The following is a 23,056-nucleotide window of genomic DNA, read 5'->3' on the forward strand; positions in this document are numbered from 1 at the left end:
TCAATGTTGAAATTTTCAGAAAAAGCCCTAATTCAGTATTATAGTCTCAAGTCTCAATATTAGGAATTCAAATCTTGATTCTCGTTTGTTTTTGATTCCCCATAGATAAATAGAAAAACACACAGACGAAGAACCATAACTTTGCTCCATTAGCTTCCCGATTGTCATCACCTTTGAAACTTTTGTGTCAGAGATCCAGGTAATCAATTTATTGTTCGTTTCTTCACATACTTTTTTTTCTAGTTTTGAAGGATTTGGTGGTTCCTATGTAAAAATTGGGACCGTATCCTACAAAACAATTGAACATGTTTGAATAGAAAGCGAATCTGAATCGCTTATTATTGCTTCTAAATTTGACTTCATGGATGTTTTCAAAACGAAATCATGGATGTTTTCAAAATGAAATCAATCTATCTCATGAATTCGTCGATTTCTATTTGGAGGATAGATTTCATTAATTTTCCCCCTTTTGATTCTCTGTTGCAAACCATAATTCAATTTAACAATCGGGAATCTCCGTTGTCGATCTTAAGAATTTTGAGCAGCAATTGGGAATCTCGTTAATTTTCCCCCTAACACGAAGACTTCTCTTCCCGTTCAGAGTTCTGCTTCTTCTTTGTGGAGTTGCTTACAAGAATCCATCTCCAAAAACTCATTTGACACTCCTCTGTATAGGGTATAACAATCATCGCTATCAATTTCGTTCAATTTTACTAAGTATCTTATTAAATTTGAGTAATTTTGCAGTTTAATATCCCAAATCTTCGTGTTGGCACTCTGGATTCGCTTTTAACCCTAAACAATGACTTACTCAAGGTTAATATTATAATATTTTGTGAAAGCTTTATCCTTTACTTGAAATTGTATTCAGTTTGGAGCAACTTCAATTAAATAAGAATAACATAGAGCGTATTTGGTACCCCTCAGCTACAGATGAACCTGATATGCCTTTCCAAAATTTGCATTGCCTACTTATTGGTAGTTAATTGTATTTTTTTGGGATTATATTATATTACTTGAACAATTCCAAGTTATTGAAAATTTATGGTGTGTGTCCAGGAGGTAATAAAATCCAGGAGACATCTTCCATTGATGCCCTAAACTCTTATCCTGGCTTAATGGTAGGTAAGCTTATTTATCTTTATTTTTGCTCACAAATCTGATAACTATGGTTGCAGAAAGCAGTCAAACAATAACATTAACACTTAGGTAACAGGAATAATAACATTAACAAAAACAAAAACAGTGAAGGTAGAGTAACAATAGCAATAACAATAAACATAAATTATTACTGTATAATCATATGTAGCAGTCTCTGTATCCTGTAAGAACTCTGGTTTATTTATTTATTTTTCCTTATTTTTTTGCGGTCATCTGGCCCATGTTGTTTAACCATTCAACTGATGGATGTTGGGAATGCAAAGACTGATGTGGTTGCGGTTTCTGTGGATCATAATTTTTCAACTTATCTTCATAATGGTTTTCTTTCTGTTGTGCCTGGAAAAAAGGATTCTGGTATTATGTTGCAGAGGTAATAACTAATAAATATTAATACTTCTTATGACATTGAGTAAATAAGTATCTATTTATGTTCATATTTAATTTGTTTCCTAATTACATGCAGAAATAAATGCCAATTCTCAGGTATTGATGAATCTTCTGCTATATCAGTTGTCATGGAAGGCGTACATGTGGTGAATGGTTTGGAGTATAAGATGTATTGCAGCTCATCAAAGGTAATTATTATCGTATGCGATTTATTTTGCATCTGATTAAACTGCACAAGTGCACCACTCTATGGAGGAAGTGACGACCTGCTTTCTGATGCCCCTTCATTTGACCTACCAGTTACATCAGATGTGAGTTTCTTTACAATTCTTGCCTTTTTCTCTTTTCCTTTCTGCTAGATATTAAGTGAATGTATATATTGCTAAAACACTACATCAAATCCTTTGCTTCAGTTTGATGGATTTCAGAAGAATTCTATCCAAATGGTAAAACCAGCAAAAGGAACAACAACTTTGGCTTTTATTTTTAAGGAAGGTGTGATGGTTGCTGCAGATTCCCGAGCTAGCATGGGAGGCTATATATGTATGCATTTCTCCTTCTAAATTATAATATATCTTTACTTGATTAATAATTAATTATGAATCGAAAGCAACATGATTTGAAAGCATTAAATAGTCTTAAAAAAACACTCGTTTAATTTTGTTTTTTGTTTTTTTTTTTTGCAGCATCTCAATCTGTGAAAAAAAATCATTGAAATTAATCTGTATATGTTGGGCACAATGGCTGGAAGAGCTGCAGATTGTTAAAAATGGGAGTTCTATCGCCAAGATGTCCAGTACATTGTTAAAAATGGGAAAGCTCTTATAATAAACGAGGTATTAAAAACATCGTATTTTTATTTTAGGAGAAAAAACTAGTTATATTGCTGTAAATTAATGTTCATTTGAAGTTGACGGGGAGAGTGGAAAAAAAAAGACGATGGTCAGAGGGGATTCACCTGGCTGTGGAGGCAAAAGAAGGGTTACCAATCCAGGTATATATTGTGATTGCCTGCCACATCATCATTCTTTTTGACAACTCTTGTTTAAAGCTATTACCTTGTATTCCTCTTGGGCTTTGCAGGCTGATTCAGTTGTAGTGGCACAAATCACATACCAATCAATGTTTAAGCTTTATCCAAAGCTTTCAGGGATGACAGGAACTGCAAAAACTGAAGTAAGTATTCACTTTCTATATGGGCTAAAAATATAACAAGTAACAATAACTACTTGTTTTCATCTATTTGTGTGTTATAGCATCCTACTTTCATTGCTTTCTACCATACTAGCATACTCTTTAAAAAAGATATCTTTCATAAGGCACTGTACTTTGAAAACTATACCACTTATGGTTATAGTTGTATACTTTCATTTTTTTTTCTTTTTAGGATGTTGTACTGAGAGTAGGATGCTGGTAATTAGAAATAGGTAGCTATTCTTTCATTTGGCCCTAACGTTAATGTGAATGGTATATGGTTTTGGGTAAATAACACAGCTAAATACGTGGGCAAAAGTGAGAACAAGAGTTGGACATATGAGAAGGCAAAATCTATAATTTCAGAGTCAATTGAAATGAGCCAGTCAATGGGTTTAGATGAACTGCAAAGGCTTGTGGAAGAACAGGCAGAGATGTACCCTCTTGGTCCTTGCATTGCAATTGCCTATTTATCGGTTCTAAAGGACTGTGAGATTCATTGCTTTCATGAAGGATTGGAAGTCAAACGACTTGGTGGTCTCCATGTCATTGGGACATCTTTGCATGAGTCCCGAAGAATTGATAATCAGGTAACTTTGCATCAGTATTGTGTTTAAAGGTTTTACATAAATTTAGCATATACTTTCAGACTCACTTTTTTAATTTATTTCTTGCTTTACAAAGCTTCGTGGCAGAGCAGGAAGGCAATGAGATCCTGGATCAACACGCTTCATGGTCAGGTAAGTTCTATTAAATGATTTTTATAAAGTTTAAAGTCAATCCTTTCATCTGGACAAAATTCTTCATGTTAAATTACGTAATAGTCCTTGGAGTAGTTGACATGAACAGTTTTTTTTGTTAGAATGATTCCATATATATGTGCAAGCAAGCACATGCCTTGTGAAAAAGGGAAATCTGTTCTAGTCATTCTCTTTAACAAGGCAACCTTAAAGTTGATTTTTTAAACCTGATGTTTAAAACTACATTGAGTGTGAGATAGAAGTTTATGCAGAGAAGGAAAAAGATAGAAGTTTTTGAGGATGTTGCTGATGAAAAAGATAGAAGTTCTTTAGGATGCTGCTAATGAAGTTTATGCAGAGAAGGAAAAAGATAGAAGTTGTTAGCACATAGTAAGCTAGATAATGCAATTGTATATAAATGAGTTCATTTTTTTATAACATTTACTCACTATTGGAATAATTATTTGTATTTGACATATTAGTGAAATGAATTATCTTTGTTATTTATGGTATTTTATTTATTATTATGAGATTTCTAATGTATTATTTAATATGAGAAATTAGTAAATCTATAAATAATATTTTTTTTAAACATTTAAAATTATGATACGCAAAAATGTGTGTCATCTTTATTTATGACATGGCCTTTCTTGACAGGGGCTTCCTTGATACGCATTGCGTGTCATAAACACGCGCGTCGTAAGGTTACGACACGCAAATGCGTGTCGTCTTCCTTTATGACAAGGCCTTCCTTGATACGCATTGCGTGTCATAACCGCGCGTCGTAAATGGGCGTCATAAATGCGCATCGTAAATGCGCGTCGTCTCTCTTTATGACAGGGCCTTCCTTGACACGCATTTGCGCGTCGTCTGAGCGTTTTACGACGCGCAATGAGCGCCGTAAAAGGCCTTTTTTCTAGTAGTGGGAGTATTTTAGGCGCTATAACTAACATATATGAAAACTAAAAGTCCCTTACCGTTAGGTCTATGATTGCGAAGTGTATGCTTCTAGGGTTAGATATAAGTAGGATCTTATAGACTTAGAATTTGTGATCCTCACTCTACTACCTGTTCCTTGTTTGGTTGTGGTTTTAGAGTAGGACCACTTATTCGAAAGTCTATTTGATCTTGGTTATATACAACTTGTATACACTGCATGATTATAGGAGGACCCGGTAAGGATCACCATATAAGATAAAAAATGTTTTATTTATCTCATAAGATTCTTTAGATATTCCCATTCTCACACGAACAACCTAGTAGATATAGCCACTCCACTATAATAACCAACAGAGGAGTCAAGGAAGAACAAGAGAGGATTTATAAAGTGGATTCCGTGAGGGAATCATACGAGGAGTCAGACTTTCGATCATGAAGTGATGGAGATCAGTGATAAAATTCTAAGCATGACCTAGCAAGAATTCAAAACACCTATTGAGAACAAGAACACCATAGGAAGGTCCAGAGACAGCAAATTCCAACAGCTGAAACCAGGACAATCATAACTAGGAGAGAGAACATAGGAAGCATCTCACGAGGCATGTGAGGTAGCAAAATACCCTATACATCACACTAATAATTAACCAATTGATATAATCTACTGATTTAGTGGTTACACTACTCATACTATGTGTTAGGCTTATCGCCTCTTTCGTAACAACCAGTAACAGTAAACCAGATCACAAGATTTCACCTCAAAGGTGGTTGCTACTAAAAATTCATAAGTCTACTATACATCAACCTTTGTTATGAATTGCTTTCAAAAGCCAGAACATGATACACTGTTAGGTGCATTTCATGCATCCATTTTGTAGTTTTACTCCATAAAAGTGCATTGCATATAGGCTTAAACTCATGCATTTTGCATGTTTTTTGGGATTTTTCGTGTGGTAATTTCATTCACACACTTTTGTGATATTTCAGGGACTTTGGAGGTGGGATCATACTTGAGGAGATGAATAAGAGATGTAGATGAAGTTTCGGGACTTGTGGAGCACCGAGGAGGAAGATACCAATGAAATGAAGATTTTGGCCATTTAGAGATTTACACAAGCCATGTAAATGGAAGACTTGTATTTACTCGGGACGTGTAAACACATACTCTCGAGCATTGTAATTTGAAGGCCTGACCAAATTATGCAGCATACTTTTTGTGTTTACACGACCGTGTAAATGGTAGTGTTAATTTACACGGGCCGTGTCAAGGTGGTCGTAAGTTTAAAGCAGTTTTTCTTCTTTCTAAAGGGGTGTAACCGGTTCCAGGAGGAAAAGGTCGATTTTAGGAGTTCTAGAGGCTATTTTCTGGAGGATTTGGAAGACAATTATTACATGGAAACACTTGGATTTCATTTAGATTTCAATTTGTAAGACTTTAATTTCAATTTATAGGTTTGTGTTTTGTTCTAGTCATGAGTGGCTAGAAACTTAAACTCTCCAACTTCATGTATTGACTATTGTGTGTGTAAATTCAATCACTTGATTTAGTGTTTATTTTAAATGCTATCTAGTGAATTTGATTTTTTTTAATTGAATGTTGGGTTTCAATTCTAGTTCTTTTTGGCCAATTGAGTTAGGGTTGATTCATTCAAGTTAGCTATTATGCAAAATCCGTAATTATTTTGTCATATAGAACAAGTAACAACGACTAAATTGAATTTTCTTAGAATAATTCTGGTGTAAATCAAATTCATACATTCTTACACTCCCAAGCTTATGAGGGGTATTGAATGTTGTTGGTAAAATTCACACAAAACATAATGCAATCTTTCTACCTAACTCTAAGAACTTGTTTAGATTAGATTGGTTAGATTAGAATTAATTAAAGAGCTTATTTTAATTGATTAAAATGGTGAATGTGAATTGCTAGAGCTTGTTAGTATTTCTAAGTACCAACTTAGATAGAATTAAACAAATATCATTTCATACTTTAAATCACATTGCTAATTAGTCTTGAATAGAGTTGGAGTGTTTTATAAATCTTGATTTTATTTTATTTGATCTATTGTTTACTCATAACTTCAGTCTTTTGTTTGAATTAAACTCCCCCCCCCCTCTTTTGTGATCTCATTTGTACCTTATGCAATAAGGGTATAAGCATTTATCTCGTGTCTCTATGGATCGACCCTATTTACCTTGTAATACATTTTTTTAGTACAAATTAGTAGTGTTTAGGGAGTCATTTATACCGCTTTATTTGTTGGCTTCGACACGCCTAACAAATTGGCACCATTGTCGGGACACAGTAGTACTAATTGTTTATGCTAAGATCTTTTCGTAAAGGTACACCTTTACTAGTTGATTTGCAGATAGAGAAATCTGCAAAGCAAAAAAGGAAGCAAGCCAGAATTTTAAAGAACAACAACAAACGAAAGCTTCTTCATCAAATCCTTCAACCACATCTTCACCAACATCCAAAATTTCCACCCGACCATCTTCACCTTTACCAGAATCCGAAACTTTTAACGCTACTCATACCATGGGAGACAACCATGGAGGAAACCAAAATCCACCACCTGAACAAACCTTTAGACACTCGGACACTGAAGATCTTACCCAACAACAATTATGCATCAATTATCATGTAGCAATAAACTTTGAACTCAAATCCGGACTCATTCACTTGTTACCTTCATTTCATGGTCTTGAGATGAAGACCCTCATAAATTCCTTAAGGAATTTCATGTTGTTTGTGTGGGTATGAAGCCACATAAAGTTACTGAAGATCAAATCAAGTTAAGGGCATTCCCCTTTTCTTTACAAGATTCAGCCAAAGAGCGGTTATATGACTTACCACCGGGGTCAGTCACAACATGGAATGAACTTGCAAGAATGTTTTTGGACATATTTTTTCCAGAGATGAGAGCTTCAGCCTTACGTAGGGAAATCATTGGTATCAAGCAACAAAAAAGAGAAGCCTTGCATACTAACTGGGAACGGTTCAAGAAGTTATGTTCAAGATGTCCAAAACATGGGATTTCAGAGTATCAATTGTTGCAATATTTTTGTGAAGGAATGTCGCCTTGGGATAGAAGATCGCTCAATGCATCTAGTGGTGGATCAATAGCTGATAAAACTCCAAAAAAAATCAGAGCTCTTATAAAAAACATGGTAGAAGATTCCAAGCATACAACTCAAGAAGAAAAATGGTACATTGATGCACCAAGAGAAGTGAAAGAAATTTCTACCCCAAAAATTGAGAGTCAACTTTCTGAATTGACTAAAGTAGAGATGATGCTTGCTAAGAATAAGGGTGTGCAACCACCAGCAGTTAGAGCTTGTGGTATTTGTACCTAGGTTGGACACCCCACTAATATGTGCCAAAATTTACAAGATTTTATAGAGCCGGTTCAAGCTATGGGATTTTCTAGTCAACAACAAGGAAACTTTCAGCCAAGAAGTAATCCAAATTGGCATCAACCCAATGCCAATTTTCAGCCAAGGCCACCATCTTTTCAACCAAGACCTCTATTTCAAAATCAAATGATTCACCCACAAAACTATCAACCATATTTCCAGCCAAATCAACCTCCTCATCAATCTCAATTCCAACCTCAAAACATGCAACAAGGAAGTAGTTCAAGCGGATCACGAATGTGTTTGGAAGACATTGTCAAGAGTTTAGCCACAAGTACTCAAACATTTCAAAATGAGACCAAGGCAAGTATCAAGACTTTGGAGCAACAAATGACTCAACTCTCCACTTATGTGAGTAAATTTGAGTCACAAGGCAAACTACCCACACAAACCGAAAAGAATCCAAAGCATAGTGCATGTGCCATCACTTTGAGTAATGGCAAAGAATATGAATGTCCAAAGATGATTAAATAAGAAGAAGAGATGGAGTTAGAGAAAGAAGAAGAGAAGTCAAAAGCACCTTCAAAGCAAGTTCCCATCGAAGTAAAAGTCACTCATCCTCCATTTCCCACAAGGTTAAGCAAGTCAAAGCGTGAAAGGGAAGAGAATGTGATCATGGAGATGTTTAGAAAGGTTGAGGTAAATATTCCTCTTATTGATGCCATCAAACAAGTCCCTAGGTATGCTAAATTCCTTAAGGAATTATGAACATCTAAGAAAAGATTAAAAGGGAGTGAAACATCCAAGGTAGGTGAAAGTGTATCTGCAGTGTTACAGAAAAGAGTACCTCAAAAATGTGAGGATCCGTGTGTTTTCACGGTTCCTTGAAAGTTAGGTAATCTTCATGTTCCACGGGCTATGCTAGACCTTGGAGCTTTGATCAATTTTTTTCCATATTCTATTTTTTAAACATTAAATATTAGCATATTAAAGAAGATTGGGGTGATCATTCAATTGGCTGATCGATCTTTGGTACATCCAAAAGGTGTGCTAGAAGATGTGTTAGTCCAAGTGAATAAACTAGTATTTCCAGCAGATTTTTATGTCCTTGACATGGATGATGATGGCTCTCCAAATTTGAGTTCAATTCTTCTAGGGAGACCCTTTTTGAAAACAGTCCGGAGAAAAATTGATGTTTATGATGGTACATTATCCATGGGGTTTGATGGAGAGGTGATAAATTTCAACATCTATGATGCTATGAGATATCCAAGTGATATTTCATCTTTGAATTTTGTGGATGTTATTGAACCTTTAACCGAAGAGTGTTTTGATTTGTCTAATCTCGATGTGTTAGCTCTCATTTTAGACAGGAATCTTCAAAAGGATGAAGTGAAAAAACTTTCCAACTAATTCAAAATTGATGAAGAGATTTTTGAAGTAGTATCTTGCATGGATCAAAAGAAGAAAATGAGGTTTGATTTTCCAAATCTGAAATTACCGATGCCTAATGAGAAACTTGCTCCTTCTATTGTGCAGGCACCAGAATTAGAACTCAAAATGTTACCCGAGCATCTCAAATATACGTATTTTGGAGAGAAAGAGACTTTGCCAATGATCATCTCCACAAATTTATCAACAAAAGAATAAGAAGAGTTTGTCACCACTTTGAAGGAGTATAAGGAAGCTATTAGGTGGAATATAGCCGACATCAAAGGGCTAAGTCCTTCACATTGCATGCATAATATTCTTATGGAAGAAAATTACAAACCTTCCCGAGAATATCAAAGGCATTTGAACCTTCCAATGTTAGAGGTTGTGAAGATAGAGATTTTGAAGTTGTTGAATGCAGGGATGATCTATCCTATATCGGATAGCAAGTGGGTAAGCCTGGTCCAAGTTGTACCTAAGAAGACATGTATTACCGTTACGAAGAATGATGAAGGTGAATTAGTCCCCACCCATGTGCAAAACAGGTGGAGAGTTTGCATAGACTATAGAATACTCAATTCCTCAACTCGGAAAGACCATTTCCCACTTCCCTTCATTGATCAAATGTTGGAAAGGTTAGCGGGAAAAACTCACTAGAGTTACTTAGATGGGTATTCCGATTTCCATCAAATACACGTTGCACCCGAGGATCAAGAAAAAACCACGTTCACTTGTCCCTTCGGAACATTTGCATATAGGTGAATGCCTTTTGGACTTTGCAATGTTCCCACCACTTTTCAACGGTCCATGGTAATTCTTTTCGTGAATGTTTGGGTAATTTGAAATAGATTTTGCAAAGATGTATTGATACCAACCTTGTTTTGAATTATGAAAAGTGCCATTTTATGGCTGACAAAGGTCTCATGCTGAGTCATATTGTGTCTTCTAAGGGACTAGAGGTAGACAAAGCAAAAATAAATGTCATTAAATCTCCACCTTATCCCACTTGTATTCATGAGGTACAATCGTTTATTGGTCATGCATGTTTTTATGGAAGATTCATCAAAGATTTTTCCAAGATATCTCGTCCCATGTGTGAACTCCTACAAAAAGATGCAGAATTCGAATTTTCCAAGGAGTGCAAGTAAGCTTTTGATCAGTTGAAGGAGTTGTTAATATCATAACTAATACTTCAATCATCAGATTGGAGTTTGCCCTTCGAAATCATGTGTGATGACAGAAATCATGCAGTTGGTTAGTGTTGGGGAAAAGAAAAGATCAAGTTCCTCATGTCATTTATTATGCCTCAAAAACATTTGATAGTGCACAAGCCAACTACTCAACAACTGAGAAAGAATTGCTATTTATTTTATTTTTGCTTTAGATAAATTTCGTCAATATTTGCTAGGTTCTAAAGTGGTTTTTAATCTGATCATGCAGCTATTAAATATCTACTTGCAAAGAAGGATTCGAAGAGTATACTCATTCGATGGGTATTACTCTTACAAGAATTTGATATTGAAATCAAGGACAAGAGCGGAAATTCAAACCTTGTAGCTCATCATCTAAGCATGATTGTTTCTCCTGATGACTCCACTCCCATTCATGATGCATTTCCCGATGAGAATCTATTTTCAGCAAAAGTTACCCTATGGTATGCCGATATTGGGAACTACATCGTTACAAATCAGTTTACACCAGATTTGACTCGATGGCAAAAAGATAAAATAAAGAAAGAAGCCAAGAGGTACGTATGGGATGAGCCATATTAGTGGAAATATTATACTGATCAAATGATTAGACGATGTGTGGATCAACATGAGGTATCTTCTATCTTAAAATTTTGTCACTCTTATATTTGTGGTGGGCATTTTGGTCCTCAAAGAACTGCAAGAAAAGTATTAGAGAATGGATTTTACTGCTCAAGTATTTTCCGTGACACTTATGTATTTTGTGCAAGTTGTGATAAATGTCAAAAGATGGGCTCTTTTAAGCTCAAAGAATCAAATGCCCCTTAATCCCATTTTAGTTTGTGAAATTTTCGATGTTTGGGGCATTGATTTCATGGGATCTTTTCCTTCATCTTCGGGTTTCGCTTACATTCTTTTGGTTGTGGATTATGTTTCTAAGTAGGTAGAAGCAAAAGCTACTTGTACTAACGATTCAAAAATTGTGATAGATTTTTGAAGGCAAACATCTTTTCCAGATTTGGTGTTCCAAAAGCCTTAATCAGGGATCGTGTTACACATTTTTGCAATTGTATGCTTGGAAGTGTCTAGAAGAAGAATGGTGTTACTCATAAAGTCTCCACAACATACCACCCACAAAAAAATGGACAAGCCGAAGAGAGAAATCGACAAATCAAAGGTATTTTAGAGAAGACTATGAATACAACAAGGAAAGTTTGGAGTATACGTCTTGATGAAGCTTTGTGGGCGTACCACACTGCATTCAATACTCCAATTGGGATGTCTCCATATCACAGTGTTTTCGGAAAACCATTTCGACTACTCGTTGAGTTGGATCATAGAGCCTATTGGGCAATCAAGCAATTCAATATGAATCTAAGTGAATCGGGAAAGAAAAGGAAGCTTGACATACAAGAGGTTGTGTAGATCCGAAATGAAGCATATGAGAATGAAGTCCTTTACAAAGAAAGGACAAAAGCATAACATGACAAGATGATTATCCGTAAGGTATTTGAAAAAAGGTCAAAAGGTATTACTTTACCACTCTCGTTTCAAATTGATTCCTGGTAAATTAAGGTCCCGTTGGGTGAGATCATTTGTTGTCACTAATGTTTTTGAGCATGGTGCAATAGAAATCACAAGTGAAAAAACCGGGAAGATCTTTAAGGTAAACGACCATCATTTAAAGCCTTATTATGAAGGATTTCAAGTCAAAAACGAAGAAACGGAAGAAGTAACGGATCCAAAGTACCAATATTGACAAAACAATTGGGGTCAAGTCGAGCCAACGACATTAAAAATGGGCGGCTAAATGGGAGGCAACCTGGGGGTATGTTTGTCGTTTCCTTCGTTTCTTATTTTTCCATCATGTTTTCTTCATTTACAAGTTTCCAAGTTGTTTCTCATGTATAAAGAGGTTAAAAAATCATTTTCTTGGCAATAGCAGATTAATGGGTTGCATTTTGAAAAAAATATTAAAAATCATTTTTTTTGGCTTTCTCAAAGATTTACACGGTCCATGTAAACTTATGCCAATGATTTACACGACCCGTGTAAACGTTCAGACACTCAGAATTCAGACGCAACATTTACACGACCGTGTAAAGTTTACCTTTGTGTTTACACGGCCCGTGTAAATGTAACAACAGAGTTGTACGTTTTTTAAGCTAAAAGTCGATTTTTTTTCTCATTCTTTTCACAAAACCTGCGACTCCTCTTCTCCTTACTGTCCCTTTCGAAAAAAACCTCAAAAACACTCCATCTTCCTCAATTTCGCTTCAAAATCAAGCTCCAAGGTATAAAATTCTTCTCTTTTCTTCATCTTCTTTATCTTGCATCTCAATTTCACCCTCTAATGGCCGGTTTTGGGGGTTTTGAGCAAACCCTAGAATATTTTAGTCTCCAAATTTTGAGTTAATGTTTGTAATTTCTTGTAGGATAAGCTTGGGGAAGCATTGGACATCACCCTAACACCATTTACAAGTACAATTTGGTGTAACTGTTCCAAACTCTTTTCTTTGTGTATATAGTTAGAACCACGTATTTTGGCGTGATTTTTGGGGATATTGCTAGTTTTTGTGCGTACTCTAGAGTTCTAAATTGTCCTACATTGTGTGCAAAACTTTGTTGAATTCTTGGGCAATGGCTTCCCATGGAAAAAGGGCTAGAAATGGGACCTCACATATGGGTGGTCAAGAAACTAGTGATGAACAAGACCAACATTCCATGGAAAACCCATATAAATTTGGTCTGACTTTTGAGTCATTCAAGCCTTATTCGAAGGGTAAAAGGGGATCAAAAATTTGTGGACATCCAAGCCCTTAATGACCTTCACATCTATAAAGGATTCCATAAGCTCTTGAAGAATATAGGTTAGGAAGGTCTATTGAATCTCCATGCATTAAGCTATCAAACACCTATGTTGGAACTCTTGTCATCCATCACCTTTGATTACCAAACACACATCCTTACCTTCCGTTTGCTCAATCAATCCCATAAGATTCATGCTGACAACCTTTGTGATATTATTGGTGCTCCAAAGGAAAAAAGGGATGTGTATATGACAAATGGTAGAAAAAATGTCATATTTGAGTAAAGTTGTAGAAGATTTTGGACAAGCATCTCTTATAAAAACGAGTTTCAGTCCGGAACAACAAAGACTTCTAGCATCATACATCCAGTCCTTAAGGTCACCCACCGGATCATTGCTTCTCTCTTGATTCCTCAAGAAGAGATTAGCAAGGCAAACAAAAAGGAGTTGGAAATTTTTATGGTGCATGATTCACAAGCCTGAGGAAGTTCCTCACTTCAGGTGTTGGGTAATCCAAAAGATGCATAGAAACTCCTTAAGCAATGGTGGTCAGCTTCACTGTGGTGGAATGGTTTCTATTATAACTAAACATCTTGGCCTCCATTTTCCTAACAACCCAACCGATATAATTCTGGGCCGCAATCGTTTATCAATGGATGTTATGGATACTATGCACCCATTTCATCGCAATTCCAACGGGGATGTTGATTGGACCGTAGATGGTAAAGAGTATATGCGTATTGACAACCGAAATAAGAAGATACTTGATTTGTCCAATGACATCCCATCTACAAACTGATACCTCCAGTCTATATTGGTTGTTACTGTAGTTCGTAGACCTCCAACCACCACTCCTCATCCTCCTGCTCCAACTGCATGTACCTCCAGCTCATCTCACCCTATTCCCTTTCCCGAGCATAAAATCTATATGGGTGAGTTTGCACGCTTAGACCACCATTACACGAGCCTCCAACAAGAGGTATGAGATATTTACATGGGTGTGGCTGAACATACTCCCGAATTTCAAGACTATTGTAATCTTTAGGAGGAGCGTTGGCCCAGCAAGAGCTGCGGTGGGCTGAGCAGGATCAGCGATGGACCATTCAGGAGCAACATAACTGAAACATACATCACTTGTTGAGTGATCTCCACCAAGTACTTGTCTTTCCACCACAGTAACAACCACCAACATCTCTACCCCAGTGGCCCCCATATTATCCTACCGATTATCAGCCCTACTACCCTCCACAATTCCCATCATATCCTCCACCTCCCGTCTCTCAATAGGTTGGTTATGCCTCTCTCCAAGCATCGAGGGTGATGCTAATTTTAAGCTTAGGGAGGGGCATCCATCCATGCATAGATCATGTTGTATGTAGGTTGCATGTAGTTTTGTACGGATTGCATAATGTTTTTTCTTTTTCATTTTTTCTGGCATCCATCCATGCATAGATCTCGTTGCATGTAGGTTGCATCTCTCTTCCAAGTTATAAAAATAGTTTGTTGGTTCCTAGCCTTAGTATTTCATATTGGGTGTTATGTTAAGGAATTAAATCAACTGAAACTTGAATTTCTCCCTCATAGATGTCTAAATTTCAGACAACTATGGTCTTCCTCATCCTTTTGGATAGAACTTTCCTAAAGAATATGATATCCCAAATGACAATCAAGGTGAAAGATCAATCCCTTTGTTGTGCATTAATAGGACTAGACATGATACTTCACTTCCTCTAACTCCTCCAATAATTCTCCCTGACCCACAAGTTCAAGGTCACTCAATCCGTATTTGGCAAGCAAAGTCTATATGTTCTTACATCTTGGAGATTAAGTCATATATTGGCAAGCCGGGAGAGTTGGGTGTCAAACTCTTAAGGAAGTTGACTGGGTTCTTCAATCACTTTCCAAGTCATATAGTGAGTTCTTTAAGGAATACTATGTGAAAGACCATGACTTGACCCTTAATAATCTTACATATTTGCTCGATGCTACTGAATTAGCAATCATTTGGAGCAATGGTAAAGTAAATTTGATTGGAAGATCTACTTCCCATGCTTCCATGGACATTGGTAATGGTAACATTGAAAGTGCAAAAAAGCTTTGTCTTCCCAATGGAAAGGGATCGGCCATGTTCAAGTCATTTGAATAATGGTAAAGAGAAAAGCTAAGTTTGAGATAGCCTCGTGTACCATTTCCAAAGAGTCCATATATTTCTATTGCCAAGAGAAGGTACACTGGTTGCGAAGTTGCCCAATTTACCTAAAAGATCATAAGGATGGTAAAGTCAAAAAGTTTAAGTCTACTTCAGGTAAAGTCCATTATCTAACTCTATGAAGTCGTGTTTGGAGATTCTTAATACATGATGTAATGTGATTACATTTTTGATGTTTTGGAAGAATCAAAGGAAAAAAGGGGTATGCTAATTCTGATCACGAAGATGGATTTCAATCGCATGGTTCGGTGATCAGAATTTTGAGTTTCTGCTTAAAGAGTTATGATAGATTTCTTAGGAATAGATAACAACATGTTTTTCATATGTATTTTCATTGTAAGGATAAGTTTTTCCCCTTGGTTGGTGAAATTGGGCTAGATAGACTAGAGCATTCTTGGAGAGCCATAACCGATTTGTGTACACCATACTCTCTCAAAAGTCATCCTTTGTCCAAAGTAGTGTTGTGATTCTACTTGAGGCATTCACATTATTCGTTTTAAGCACTTAAAGGTTCAAGGCTTTTAACTACAACAAAAGGTATGTCATCTAAGTAGAATTTTGTAGCATAGATACTCCATTGTAAGCTAGTTAGGATGATGCTTTGGAATATTGAATGGTTGCATGTATATTAGAGAAAACATAGAACCAAAGCATATAGGGTTGCATGTACACCTTAGGAGTGTTAGAATGCTCAATACCCATCAGTGGTATCAGAGCCTAGGGTTGTTTTTCCAATATACTTGATGCTACTTGCTTTCAAATGCTAATAAATTGATTTTTCTGCTTTCTAGACAGTGGACTCGCCGAGTTCACTGGGGAACTCGCCGAGTCCCCTCAGAAAACTAACCAACTCATTGAATCAGTTCATGCACTCGACGAGTTGGTGCTCCAGAATGCATATTTTTGAGTTTTAAGGAAAGAATTGGACTAGGATCATTACCCTAAACTGTTTTTGTGGTATAGATCATGCTTATCCCGTTTATAAGATAATTGTCAAAGTTTCATGTTTTATATTAGTTTATATGGTTAGGCTAATTACATGAAATTTGTTTGATATGAATTGTCTTATTCTTATGAGTTTAATTTAGATCATAGACAAAATTGTTTGATTTTTTTAAGTTACAATAGTTGATCTAACTGTTTTGATGAATTCCATAACTTGTCCTCAAGTTATGGAAAATGAAAAGTTTTCTTTTAAAGAGATCATTAAACTTATAGGTTATGAACTTGAAGTGTCTTTTTCCATAAATGTTTTTATGAACTCCATAACTTATCCTCAAGTTATGGATTTTAAAGAGTCTTTTCATTAAAACCTATATTAAACACATAAGTTATGAATTCCAAAAGTTTTTGAATAGTTCAAAGCTTGCCCTTAAGTTTTGGAATTTGTAAATGTAAAAGTCCGACCTTTGAAACATTTAGTTCCAAACCCTATAAATTTAAAAGTTTAAAATTCAACCCTTATACTATTATAATATTATATGTTTAATATTTATATATATGTATAAGAGTAAAGCCAGTCTTACCGTTAGTAGGCCTCATTCACGAAGCCGGTCTATAAGGGCTGTATAAGGTTACTGCCTATAAATTGGAAGTTTAATGGGTGTCCACTCTCACCCACCTCTTCCTTGACTGGTGGAGGGTCCTTATCCGAATGGGTAGGATAGGACTCTAATTCTCCCTTCACTAAAAGTATAATAATAAATATTAAGTAACTAAACACATATAAATTCCCAAATCTTAGTTACTTAGGAAAAATGTAAATATGGTGCTAACCCATAAAATTGCACTTTGCACCTTGTTAAGTCGTTATTAGTGCGTGTGTGGTTAACCGACACACTAATCTGGACTGACAGTGCATGGAAAATAGTAGCTTGATGTTAAACATAGATCAATGGAACATGTGTGGTTAACCGGCACATTGATTAGGTGGTTGTAACATTGGGTGTACCAAGCTAATTTGCATGGTTATTCACACCTTGTTTGTGATCCTCGGCATCCCAGTCACAAATTTGAAGGGCACAATCGAGATTTAAACATGCCATTGAATTGTTAAATGAATCTCAAAGTATCTAGGAATTTCAATTAACTTAAAACCTAAATTTTTTTCGTTTTTCGATATGGAAATTGGTAAATTGTCATTTACCTACCTTCAAATATTTTGCAATTAGATTACAGCATCCCTCTTCCAAATTGTAAAATATTGTGTTGGGTCCTAGCCTTAATATTTCATTTGGGTGTTATATTAAAAACTTAAATCAACTAACTTGAAGTTCTCCCATTGTAGATGTCTAGTTCAGACAGCTATGGTCTTCCCTAATCTTTTGGAACATCCTTTCCTCTTGAAGATGATGTCCCGTGGTTGGATCGTGGAAGTCATAATTCATTTCCTCCACCTCCTCCAATAATTCTCCCTAACCCAAAAGTTCAAAGACATGAAAAATTCAAGGTCACTCAAGCCTTACTTGCAATGAAACATCAAGATAGGAGGCTTGTATATACTCACGTCTTGTTGATGAAGTCACATATTGATAGGCTGAGAGTATTGGGTGTCGTCGTCTTGAGGAAGTTGGTTGTTGACTGGGTTCTTCAATCACTTCCTGAGTCATATAGTGAGTTCATTAAGGACTATTATGTGATAGACCTCTTACCTATTTGCTTGTTGCTGCTGACTCAATAATGATTTGGTGCACTAGAAAAGCAAATTTGATTGGAAGATCTACTTCTCAAACTTCCATGGGAATTTACAATGGAAACATTGGTAGTCCAGAAAAGCTTTCTGTTCCCAATGGAAAGGAATCGGCCATGTTCAACCTGGTTGACCTAAAGGCAAAGAGAAAGGCTAAGTCTGAGATAGTCCCATGTACCATTCCCAAAGAGTCTATATGTTTCTATTGCCAAGAGAAGGGGCATTGGTTGCAAATCTGCCATGACTACCTGAAAGATCTGAGAAAAGGTAGAATTGAAAAGTTTGACTCTGCTTCAGGGAAGTCTACTGTCTAACTCTATTAAGTTCCTAATTGTTGATTCTTAATACATGTAGGATCATGCAAAGGGAAGGAAGCTTAAAGGAAGAGTATGCTAAATCTGATCGCGAAGATGGATTTCAATCGCATGGTTCGAAGATCGGATTTTGAGCAGCAGCTTAGGAGTTTTGATACATTGCTAGGAAATATGTAATAACATAGTTTTCATTTGTAATTGCATTGTCAGGAAAAGTTTTTCTGCATTTTATAAATAAATAAAATTTTGTTTTTTATTTTATATTATATCTCCTTAAAATGGCATTTGTGAAAAATTGATGTTTGTATGTTAGCAATATGAATTTGATTCTTTCGTTTGTGGTAGTGTCGAGACTTTACCAAATAAGGAAATATTCTCATCACCCAAGTTTCAGTTGGATAGAAACTTGGAATCATGCAACTCGGATTGCGTGATGAATGAGAACCTTTGTCTTTTGGAAATTACGACTAATTCCTTATTCACATGAATGTGTGAGACAAGTGAAGGACTAGGAGATTGGGTACATTGGGTGTGTGCTGGTCAAGATCCACCAAAAAGATAAATAAGACTATTTGTCATGATTTACTAAAGTTTAGTAAACATGGTTATGCTTACAAGTTTAAGTATAATTTTGAAACATTGGAAAAGGTTCAATGTATGGCAGAACGAATGAGAAGAATCAAATTAGGTAGAAAGATAAAAGTTTCTCCAATCTGAAAAGATGGGAGAGTACTTTAGTATCATGTTTTGTGATCATCTTAATGGTTATGGAAAACCATATTGCAATTGATCCTCTAAGGACATCTTAGTGCATTTGTATGGCTAAGAAGAGGAATCGTGAATTGTTGAAATAGTTTAAATCAAAAAGATGAGTCATACTTCATTCCCAAAACAAGTCTTAGAGTCATACTCCAAGATTGTGACCTTGAATGACATAATTTTAAGAAATGATTAAAATACTTATCAAATGTAGAGTAAAAGTTTTCTACTCTTGTACATTTGAAATTGGTAAGTTGTGATATCTTGGTAAGGACAAAGATCAACTAAGACCAATTGTGTGAAATGTTTATCTTGATAAGAATCCACGCTAACTCTTGAATATTTGTTTTGTTAAGGAATGGTTCTTGACAGAGAATCTTATATGTTAAGAGGTCAGTGGGAGTCTTAAAGATCTTTACAAGTTTCAAGAACTATCATGAATAAACCTATTATTAAACACTAGCACACGACTTGAAGTTTGTAACCTGTCGTGTTGACATATTCTTGTTTTAGTGCCATTCCAGCTGGTTGACTATGTATGTGAGTTCATTAAGTTCTAGTTGTTTGCATAGCAACTTGGAAGTGATCGAAGGCCCTTGTGCTTCCAAGTGGCAAGAAATTTAGATTGAACAAGTTTAGTCCATATAAGTTTGGATTTTTCACTGACCTTGTCTTGTGATTATGGTTATGATAAATTCACATGCATAGGAACATATACGCCATAAAATCTAAGTGTCATAAGGTTTCTCTCCGATTCATGAAAATGATAGTGAGGAAATTCTTTCACTAAGTAGATTTTAAGTAGATAGCAGTTGTGAAATTTGAATTCTTAAATTTGATTATGATTACGGAATCCCTTTTCATAATTCGAATTGTGAGAAATGGAAAAGGTCTAAACATTTGAGACTTATTGTTATAAGTTCTAAAAATGTTAAGACACACATGTAAGTTGTCTAAGGGAAAGTGTACGATTTTTAGAAGCCTAGATAAATTTTTATCGATGAATCTCATGTCAGAAATCTAAACTTTGGTAAGAAAGTCAATGAAGTATTGATTTCTAGAAGTCCAACTAATTTCTTAATACATGTCAAAGCTAGTGGGAGCATAAGTGATATGCTAGTAAAACAAATGATTATTATGCTAGTGGGAGCATAATCAATTATGATGAATGTTGCAAGTTAGCAATGTGAATTGTAGAAAACAAAATTTTCAATTCGCAAGTTGCTTGGTGTGAAAAGTTGTTTTGCTAAAATTAATGGAGAGGAATTCATACTTCATTTCAAATCAAAAAGCTTATATTGAGATTTTAATAAGATTTAGTCAAATATATATGAATGTTATGTTGAAATGGTTCAACATAAGTAAATTATATATATGAATGTGTTAATTGTGTTCTCAAAATTCGACTATCATTACGACATCCCGTTTTAGAATTTGAATGATGAGAACATGGCAAATAGAAATATTATAGCAAAAGATTGGTCAAGTATCATGTCTTTATGTAAGACATCATGAATCGTGTCCTATATGCTTCGAGTATAGCATCGATTATATGTGCTAGAATATTCATCCGTTCTAAATATTTTCCAAACGCCTATGGCATTAAGAGGGAAAAAAGAGATAGAACCGGATATGACTAAAGTGGTTAAACAACTGTTAAAGGACAATCTAAGGTTCATCGCGGATTGGTCACTTAACGGTAGTTAGAAGTATAGTAATGGATGGAGTATATTGACATTATTATAAATAGAAATTATTATATTAATAACGAGTTGTCATATGGAAAATATGGAATGTTTTCATATTGGGTGTTGGATATTAAGTATCTGTGGTTAGAAACTTTTATGCAAGAAGGATGTTCAAAGGAATGTACTTTGAATTTGACACTTCACTTTCGTGGAATTATCTTGTAACAATCTCCAGAGGAATACTTTGTACTATTGTTGGTCAAGTCTCTGTGACTTTTGGTACCTAGACATTAAAAAGGAATCATTGCATGATAGTTTAGAATCTAACATATTCTGGCAATGACAAGAATTTGGAATTCTTACACTGGTGATAAAGATTTGGAATTGTGAAATGAGTTTCATTGAAGATGTGTTCAATTGATCTAATTCACAAAGTAAGGACCATAGACAAACATAGTGTGCATGCTTGGAGCATGACATAACTATTGTTTAGACAAACATAGTGTGCATGCTTGGAGCATGGCATAGTTATTGTTTTAATTCAAGTATTAAGTTGATTATTCGAAACATTATAAAATGAATAATGAGTAATCAATATGACTCAAAAGTTTTTGGGTCATATAGGATTAGTATTATTATTGTGTTTCACTTTACATGTTTTGACTTCTCGAAAAACTAGCTTATTCAAACCATCCACAGTCGATCATACTTTGGAAGTAGGTATTGTGGCAAAGACTGTCGTGAATGGGTTTTGAGTATTGGATTCAACACACGCTCATTTGAATCACTTCATGGATTTTATCAAAAGTGATCACGTGACGATAATATCTTACATTCTTCAAACGGAGAGGTATGAGTTGCAGTTTACAAGTCGGTTGCACATTGATGATATGTAAATGCATCGGTAACTCGGTGTTATAAAACATATCATTGTGTGTGATTTGATGAGTAGATAGAGCAAAAAAATGAGTAAAAGTTTATCCATTCCTTTTACCCTTGGAGAGATAAAAGCGATATTTGTGTGTTCCCCTCGGTGATTTAGTGATGACACCCCTAAGTGCTTGGCTAAGCCTAGACTGAGTTGATTTGTTCAATTAGTTGGTCATTATAAATCGGAAATCGGGAAACAACAGATGGACAAAGAGAATTATTATAATCCATGTCTCAGTCCATATGATATCTAGAATGGAGGAATATATGATCTCTTATCTAATGTACACGTCATTGACTAGGTTAGAGTTCGACAGCAGCTTTTAAGAGCTACGATTGCTAGTCGGGATGTGGAGTCGTACTTTCAATAGTAGTTATTAGACTTATCCAAGTGGGAGACTGTTGGATTAATGTCTAAGTCCATAACTATAATTGGTATGTACTTAACCCGAGAGTAGCATGGTCCATTTGGGTTGCATATCAACAAGACAATTTGATAGGATGGACTTTTGAGAAGAGGTTATTTATGATTTATTAATATATTATAAGTTCTAATATATTAATGTGAAATCATATTATTTAATTAGTATTGATCAAGAATTAATTTGGAATTAATTTTGTGATCAAAAGAGACTAATTAAATATATGGGGACTGATTGTGTAAATCATTCATTCTTATAAAGCGGGCTTATGATCCATAGTTCTTTATGTTCGGCTAAACCCATGTAGTGACCCATGGATACTCCATGGAGGTTAAAACCCATGGAGCCTAAGGAATGTGGAAAGTCATGCACATTAGGGTTTGCTAGATAGACTAGAGTGTTCTTGGAGAGCCATAACCGATTTACGTACACCATAGTCTCTCAAAAGTCATCCTTTTTCCAAAGGTGTGTTGTGATTCCACTTGAGGCCTTCACATTATTGGTGCTCAACTCTTAAAGGTTCAAGGCTTTCAACTACAACAAAAGGTATGTCATCTAACTAGAATTTTGTAACATAGATACTCCATTGTATGCTAGTTAGGATGATGCTTTGGAATATTGAAAGTTTGCATGTATATTAGAGAAAACATGGATCCAAAGCATATAAAGTTGCATGTATACCTTAGGAGTGTTAGAATGCTCAAAACCCATCATTTTGAACACAATTCCCAGTTCTGGAAAGTTAGTTGCATCTAAGGATCGATCTTGATATCCTTCAGTAAACACAGGTGCTGGATCAAGCTCAGGAAGATTGAATTTTTGAGCAAGGACCGGATGAAT

At 35.5% G+C, this 23,056-nt stretch overlaps 1 pseudogene; it reads left to right on the top strand.

Moving 5' to 3' along the window:
• The first annotated feature begins 1,403 nt into the window (after positions 1-1,403).
• LOC145096191 (proteasome subunit beta type-5-B-like) lies at positions 1,404-2,315 on the top strand (annotated as a pseudogene).
• Positions 2,316-23,056: the final 20,741 nt, after the last annotated feature.

The sequence above is a fragment of the Lactuca serriola genome, chromosome 3 (assembly GCF_051521515.1).
Source record: "Lactuca serriola cultivar US96UC23 chromosome 3, Lser_US96UC23_V15, whole genome shotgun sequence".
Taxonomy (NCBI): Eukaryota; Viridiplantae; Streptophyta; class Magnoliopsida; order Asterales; family Asteraceae; genus Lactuca; species Lactuca serriola.